The sequence below is a fragment of the Haliotis rubra genome, unplaced genomic scaffold, assembly GCF_003918875.1.
Source record: "Haliotis rubra isolate DU_JTF1 unplaced genomic scaffold, ASM391887v1 Scf99, whole genome shotgun sequence".
NCBI lineage: Eukaryota > Metazoa > Mollusca > Gastropoda > Lepetellida > Haliotidae > Haliotis > Haliotis rubra.
In genome coordinates this window covers 594348-602537 of record NW_025767734.1, presented here as the reverse complement: position 1 = coordinate 602537, position 8190 = coordinate 594348, and positions in this window count along the sequence as shown.

The window sequence follows — 8190 nt, the reverse complement described above, 5'->3', positions numbered from 1 at the left end:
TGTCATGTACGATTATCAAGGAGCATCGTCTTCGGAGTACTTCTGACCACCCAATCACTACTCACAGCTAACATTGGGGGACTATTCTATACGTCCCCTTGTAGGACCAGTATTTAGTCCCAAACATACGTCCCCTTGTAGGACCAGTATTTAGTCCCAAAGATACGTCCCCTTGTAGGGCCAGTATTTAGTCCCAAAGATACGTCCCCTTGTAGGGCTAGTATTTAGTCCCAAAGATACGTCCCCTTGTAGGGCTAGTATTTAGTCCCAAAGGTACGTCCCCTTGTAGGGCTAGTATTTAGTCCCAAAGGTACGTCCCCTTGTAGGGCTAGTATTTAGTCCCAAACATACGTCCCCTTGTAGGACCAGTATTTAGTCCCAAACATACGTCCCCTTGTAGGGCTAGTATTTAGTCCCAAACATACGTCCCCTTGTAGGAGCAGTATTTAGTCCCAAACATACGTCCCCTTGTAGGAGCAGTATTTAGTCCCAAACATACGTCCCCTTGTAGGAGCAGTATTTAGTCCCAAAGGTACGTCCCCTTGTAGGGCTAGTATTTAGTCCCAAACATACGTCCCCTTGTAGGAGCAGTATTTAGTCCCAAACATACGTCCCCTTGTAGGAGCAGTATTTAGTCCCAAACATACGTCCCCTTGTAGGAGCAGTATTTAGTCCCAAAGGTACGTCCCCTTGTAGGGCTAGTATTTAGTCCCAAACATACGTCCCCTTGTAGGAGCAGTATTTAGTCCCAAAGATACGTCCCCTTGTAGGAGCAGTATTTAGTCCCAAAGATACGTCCCCTTGTAGGAGCAGTATTTAGTCCCAAACATACGTCCCCTTGTAGGGCTAGTATTTAGTCCCAAACATACGTCCCCTTGTAGGAGCAGTATTTAGTCCCAAAGGTACGTCCCCTTGTAGGGCTAGTATTTAGTCCCAAACATACGTCCCCTTGTAGGGCTAGTATTTAGTCCCAAAGGTACGTCCCCTTGTAGGGCTAGTATTTAGTCCCAAAGGTACGTCCCCTTGTAGGGCTAGTATTTAGTCCCAAAGGTACGTCCCCTTGTAGGGCTAGTATTTAGTCCCAAAGATACGTCCCCTTGTAGGGCTAGTATTTAGTCCCAAAGGTACGTCCCCTTGTAGGGCTAGTATTTAGTCCCAAACATACGTCCCCTTGTAGGGCTAGTATTTAGTCCCAAACATACGTCCCCTTGTAGGGCTAGTATTTAGTCCCAAAGGTACGTCCCCTTGTAGGGCTAGTATTTAGTCCCAAAGGTACGTCCCCTTGTAGGGCTAGTATTTAGTCCCAAAGATACGTCCCCTTGTAGGACCAGTATTTAGTCCCAAAGATACGTTCCTGAATTGCTGACTCCTACCTCACACACCTCAAAACAAGGACATTTAAAACATGGTATATAACAAATGTTATAATATCAAATCGAAATGGAACCCAGAAGAATATTTCATTTCAGACCTGCAGTTGCGACTTGAAACTGAAGACTTGAGACTTTTTAGTGTGAGTGTTTTAGTTAGTGGCCTGGCAGACTGGAGCAGGGTGCTGAGGGTCAACATTCTAAATCGGACTCTCCATTGGGAATACCAAGAACATATTCGGATGCAGGGGCGGATATAGACTAAGGCTTAGTCTCTGAATATATATAATTTTGATAGTAACAAACAAGCCCATTTATATTGAAAAGGAGCCCTAGGGAGACCAGAGCCTGAACCTGAGGAAATCTAGACTTGCTTTATTTAGGGCTTTAGCACTGCAGAGAGGGCTTGGCAGTAGGGAAATTAATGTGGTTCAGGGACTGTGAGACAGACTAGGGCGGATACAGCTTCTTGGGAAGGGGGGATGTACACTCTTGAGAAAAAAGAGGGTGCACACTACATTTTCACGGGTCATTTTATTAAACTTTCAGGACAGGGGGAGGTGGGGGGCGGGCACCCTTGCAAAAAAACCCAACAAAACAAACCACACACACACACCTCTGGAACCGCCTATGGGATGGAGTATAGTTTAAATGATCCACATATCGTAAGTTCCCACAATATAATACGGCGTTAGGACGGGGGTATTTGCTGCAATATTATCAATTTCCTTTTAAGACATTTAGGAGAGATACATGTAAAAGGGAAATGCGTTCCTCATGTTTCAGAAGTTGACATACATAAGTGTTCTCCATTATGAAATCGTATTGGTTGAAAAAGGTGAATGAACTTGATTCGGTTTTAAATTTTCTGATTTCAGATTGACTTTATCTACATGTATGTGGTGGGGAGTTCTACATATTTATCAGTTTGTTTTGTAAACCGATCATATTCATGATGAGAAAAATATTCCAAAGTATATGTGTATGGAGAAATAGGGGAAAAATATCTCGATAAACAAATAACGCTTTTGTGACCAAATCTAACAATTCTTACATGTACCTGCTGAAGCTGTCGTAAAATACACACATTTTACCTTTTCAAATGACTTCACAATGACCAAAGAGACCCCCAAACATTTATGTTCTCTGATTACAGAATATATTGTAACAACCATTCAATTCACGAACGTGAACGGATAATAAGAGTAATGTTGTATAAATGTTTTATATGTGATATTGATTGCTGTATAAGATAAACACCTTCTGGAAAACTGAAACAATTAGATGTATACTTCAGCGGGGTCTAAAGCAGAAACTGACGTTAATTCCCTTGCCACTCATGGGAAACTGTTCTGATTCCGTTTTAAACCTAGTGTTCTCATTTATATTCTTCCGGTGTAGTCGTTGCAGGTCCAAGAAAAAAAATGCCCCATAAAATGTTTCCACCTCGTCAGCATATCAGTAACCAGTGTCGGAACAAGCTTAGCACATACAACAGAATCAATACCGAACATCGGTCTTCCTGAGGAAGCTAGTTGCCGGCTACTTGTCATGCATGGGGTAGGCAAGGCCGGACGCTGGCGACACACATTTCCTTCTGCAGGGCTTACCTTGTACCATCACGCTTATCTGAAACATGAATCATTATGAAACAAAGCACATTGGCACGACAGCCGCGGCTGATGTGATGAGGATATATGGTTATAGGGACGGGAGATTATGGGAGATGAGTCATCCTTCATCCTCTTTATAGTCCAGTGCTCTCCGATGTGGTTTATTTACATATATGAATATACAGATATATGGGTCTCCTCACACTGTGAGATAAACGGTCATATTGTACCGAAAGGCACACATATATGAATAAATATAGTATAAAAGGTTTGACAAAAGAGCGAATTTTAAAAGATTTTATGATCGCCTTCATTAAATATATAGAACTCAAATGGCCTGTCAATGTTTTAGAAGTTTTGAAGAATTCCTCCATTTGTTCTGGTCCGATCTCGGAAGATAATTCCTATATCCTGTGTGTTTACCATTCGTGAATAAAATCATGTATACATTCAGAGATTTAATGACAACCCCATGACCTTAGGGTGAGATCAATTTACTTGGTTAAAGAGTTCATTCAATAAATACTTTACCTTCTGACGATGACGTCAGTATTCTACGCCGCGCCGACCCGGCTCCTCCCTGTTACTTTAATGTAGAGTTATGTAGCCTGGGATCGTGGCAGGTTTGTAATATAGTAAGGAAAGTGTGAGGGATGTTTGACAGAATTATGTATAGCATAAACTAGTCTGGAATGGATCTACTTGATTAAAGTGTAAATATTCAACAAAACAATGTATGTTAAATCTCATCTATTTCCACGCGAAATAGACACCAATCCCTGCCCTGCAGCAAACACACTACAGGGTTGTGTCTAGAATATCAGTAATATGTATTGTCAGCGGTGGGAGTAACAGAAAAAACGAATGTATTTCTGTATAAAACAACACCCCACCACTCTTACAACGCATCTCTTACCAAAAAAAGAAGCCTTTAGCAAGGTAACCCAATTGTGACGTTTTCTGAAGAGTTAAAAATGGACTTTCGACATTTCAATTACGTTGAGCATTTTAATCACTAGAATACCTCTAATCTATATACAGGCTCAACAGTGACGGACCTTGGCTGAATCTGTGAAGAAAGAGGAGAATTGAGGTGTTTGGGGAAATTAAATCTAGCTTGTCGGTGTCGGTCTGACTGTCTGAGAAGCATTGATTCTTGCACAGATGACGTCTTTAGCCCCCTCTAAACCGGCAAACGTTTCCAATACAATAAAAGAAAAACGAGAGATTGAGATTGCATCTTGCTCATCCCTTCATTAACGTCCACCCTTTGTTACGTCTGAAGGACACTCTCTTCTTAAGCCCCCCTGGTATTGGCAGAAACTCATTGAAAGGAGGTCTGGATCGGTGGCCACACGTCCGACCCACATGTAGATGTATGTACTAATTATTCAGGGGGTGGCAGTCTAATAACGTACCTCCAGACAGGATCTCGGATACCATCACACTGAGTGACGTTCTGATGAGCGCTGATGTAAGGTGAGTGGATGCTTGCAATCACATTGCCCACTGGAGTAGAGTATACAGCCAACATTCACACCACAGAAGCATGTCTCTCAGGTGAACGTCGTGAAACAGCAAGGACTATGTTTCACAACGGTTCTTCGGTAGAACCCCTTGTATTCTATGGAATCAGATAAATCTGTACTTCATGACATCCGATATTTCCTTGCCTTCTATATCGTGAGCTGAGATGTGTCTGTAATCGGCCTCTGGGTAATACCTGTTTGTTTGGTGAATCTAAAACTGTTGTATACTGTAAGGGCACCAGTCTGCTACTCTGATTCATTGAAGATACAGGTATTTAGGATGCTCTGTAGAATCTGGCGATCGATTCGGTGAACAGCTCAATAACAATGGTTTTCTCCGCCCCTGCCCCCGCCTCTTCCTGCTGCTACTGCAAGCATGGGGATTCGAGATGGGAACTGAACCTCAGTTCCAGTCGTAGGTGTCAGTCAAAATGGTGATCTGGGCCCCGTTCCTGAAAGCGATCGTAGCGCTAAGATGATCGTAACTCCCGTACTTTAACATAGACTTACGACTGTCGTAGCGCTACGATCGCTTTGTGGAACGAGGCCCTGATGGCAAAACCCCGAGTCTCGTTAGGTTGTATGTCAATGTTCCTCGACAGCGTGGGGCGTGATATCAGTGAATAGTTTATCTTGCCCAAATATCATTATTTACAAGTCCCCATGTTACGTACAATGCTCTCTATGTTGTGTCATCGCCTGCTTATTTAAAGGACCTGCTATCGGTCTACCACCCATCTAGAACCTTACGTTCTGCCCAGAAGGAGCAACTGGTTGTTCCATCAACATCAACAAAGGCTGGAGATCGAGCTATCTCACTTGCAGCTCCCGCCCTGTGGAACGCGGTCCTCTTTGACATAAGGAATAGTGACTCTCTCCCACCTTTTAAGAGAAAACTCAAAACATTTCTTTTCTCATCTACTGATTGAGCTGTAATAAAGTGACTTCTAACGTATAAAGCACCATTGAGCAGCTGCATATAGCTGGAAATAGGGGCTATACAAAGCAATTATTATTATCTGTTATAAACTGACACACAAAATAAAATACACACCTGGTCCTTTGGTTCCCTTTTAAAGAAAAACAACGTAAATATGAAGAGAATTTTGATTGTGACATGTACCAGGCACAAACAGTTTGTACGTTTTCCCCAGACACTACAAACATCGTGCCCAGTTGCGATGTTCCCAGTGCCTCACGTCCCTCGCCCAGCGTGGACGATTCAGTCGATGTGGACATGTTAATGACATGAGCAGACTGATCGACAGACCCAGATGCCGACAGCAGGCAGTCGTCGGCGTTGGTGCTGATGACATGAAGGTGAGCATCCGGTTGTGCAGACGGAGAATGCGCAGCTAATGTCATCTTGCAGGGAGGTCGCTCTCGGCCTTCCGGGTCTGGGACTGTCAGGTGTCTGGCCAGTCTGACTGATGCGTCCCATTTGTCAGTTGGTCGTCTGCTTTGTACAGACGAACATGTGTAGCTGTCTGCGAGATTCCAACGGTTCGTTCTCGTTCCACATTTTGAACTTTAACAGCACATAAGACGAATGGTTTTCATGATATCCCTAGTCTGTCTCACAGTCCCTGAACCACATTATTTTCCCTACACCCTAGCCTTCCCTGTAGTGCTAAACCCCTAAACGAAGCAAGTCTAGATTTCCCCAGGTTCATTAGGGCTCCTTTTCAATTTAAATGGGCTTGTTTGTTACTATCAAAATTATATATATTCAGAGACTAAGCCTTAGTCTATGATATCCCCTGCACAACACTGTCAAGTTGTTTTTAATTACCTTCTACTTGTACGTCACAATCAAAACACTTTTCAAAATATTTACATTGTTTTTGGAAAATAGCTCCCAAACCTCAGGTGTTAACTTTCTTTTGTACTTCAGTCTAGGTACAACAACAAACAAATTTGTGGGCTGCACTCTCCCCCTGCAGACGAAGCATCCTGTACACCTACTTCCGCATGGTACAGCTTTTATCCATCACGTATCGTGACCTTAAAACACATTTACCCTGTGTCTTTTCACCAACAAACAACACACCTACCGAAATGAAGAAGCTTTCGATTATTTGAAAGTCAGTGATTGATTGGGGTATGTATTTCAAGACAAGCGTCCACGGACAACCACACTCTAGACCCTGGAAAGACCTGAATGCCGGGACGTTCTGTGTGGACAGCTGACGACAGGGCCATGAATCAAACATTTACACGAATGTTGACAATCACGTAAAGTGTATCTCTAGCAAGCTGAGCGCTTAAAGAAATTGGAATTGGTGAAACTGATATGCAAGGGGTGCTCACTATATTGAGTCAGTTGATGGGCGGGCGAATGAGAATGTGTGCTGTTTTACGCCACAATCTGCATATCTGCGAGGGCGTGGTGGGCGAGCTAACGCCCCAGGCTAGTGCTCCAGTGAGCTTGAGGTGCTCGGATCGACCCCACCTGTCAACTTTGTTTGCAGAATATTTCAGTGTTGTCACAGCCCCTAGTGTACAGTACACAACCCATCACCGATCTTGTACCATCATGTGGTGGAACACGGTCAGTGTGAGCGATCTTGTACCATCATGTGGTGGAACATGGTTGATATGACCGATCTTGTACCATCATGTGGTGGAACACGGTCAGTGTGAGCGATCTTGTACGATCAGGTGGTGGAACATGGTCGATCTCTTGTACTATCATGTGGTGGAACATGTCGATGTGACCATCTTGTACCATCATGTGGTGGAACATGGTCGATGTGACCGATCTTGTACCATCATGTGGAATCATCGATGTGGTGGAACATGGTCGATGTGACCGATCTTGTACTATCATGTGGTGGAACATGGTCGATGTGATCTTGAATCGATCTTGTGGAACATGGTCGATGTGACCGATCTTGTACTATCATGTGGTGGAACATGGTCGATGTGACCGATCTTGTACCTATCACATGGTGATTTTATGTGGTGGAACATGTACCATCGATGTGACCAAACACCATCATGTGGTGTTTCATGTGATGGTCGATGTGACCGATCTTGTACCATCATGTGATCATGTGGTGAAACATGGTCGATGTGACCAATCTTGTACCATCATGTGGTGGAACATGGTCATGTGGTGACCAACATGGTCGATGTGACCAATCTGTGTACCATCATGTGGTAGTCGATGTGACCAATCTTGTACCATCATGTGGTGTTTCATGTGATGGAACATGGTCGATGTGACCAATCTTGTACCATGTGGTGGAACATGGTCGATGTGACCATCTTGTACCATCATGTGATGATTTCATGTGGTGGAACATGGTCGATGTGACCAATCTTGTACCATCATGTGGTGGAACATGGTCGATGTGACCAATCTTGTACCATCATGTGGTGGAACATGGTCGATGTGACCAATCTTGTACATGGTGATCATCATGTGGTGGAACATGGTCGATGTGACCAATCTTGTACCATCATGTGGTGGAACATGGTCGATGTGACCAATCTTACCACCATCATCTTGTGACCATCATGTGGTGGAACATGGTCGATGTGACCAATCTTGTACCATCATGTGGTGGAACATGGTCGATGTGACCAATCTTGTACCATCATGTGGTGGAACATGGTCGATGTGACCAATCTTGTACCATCATGTGGTGGAACATGGTCGATGTGACCAATCTT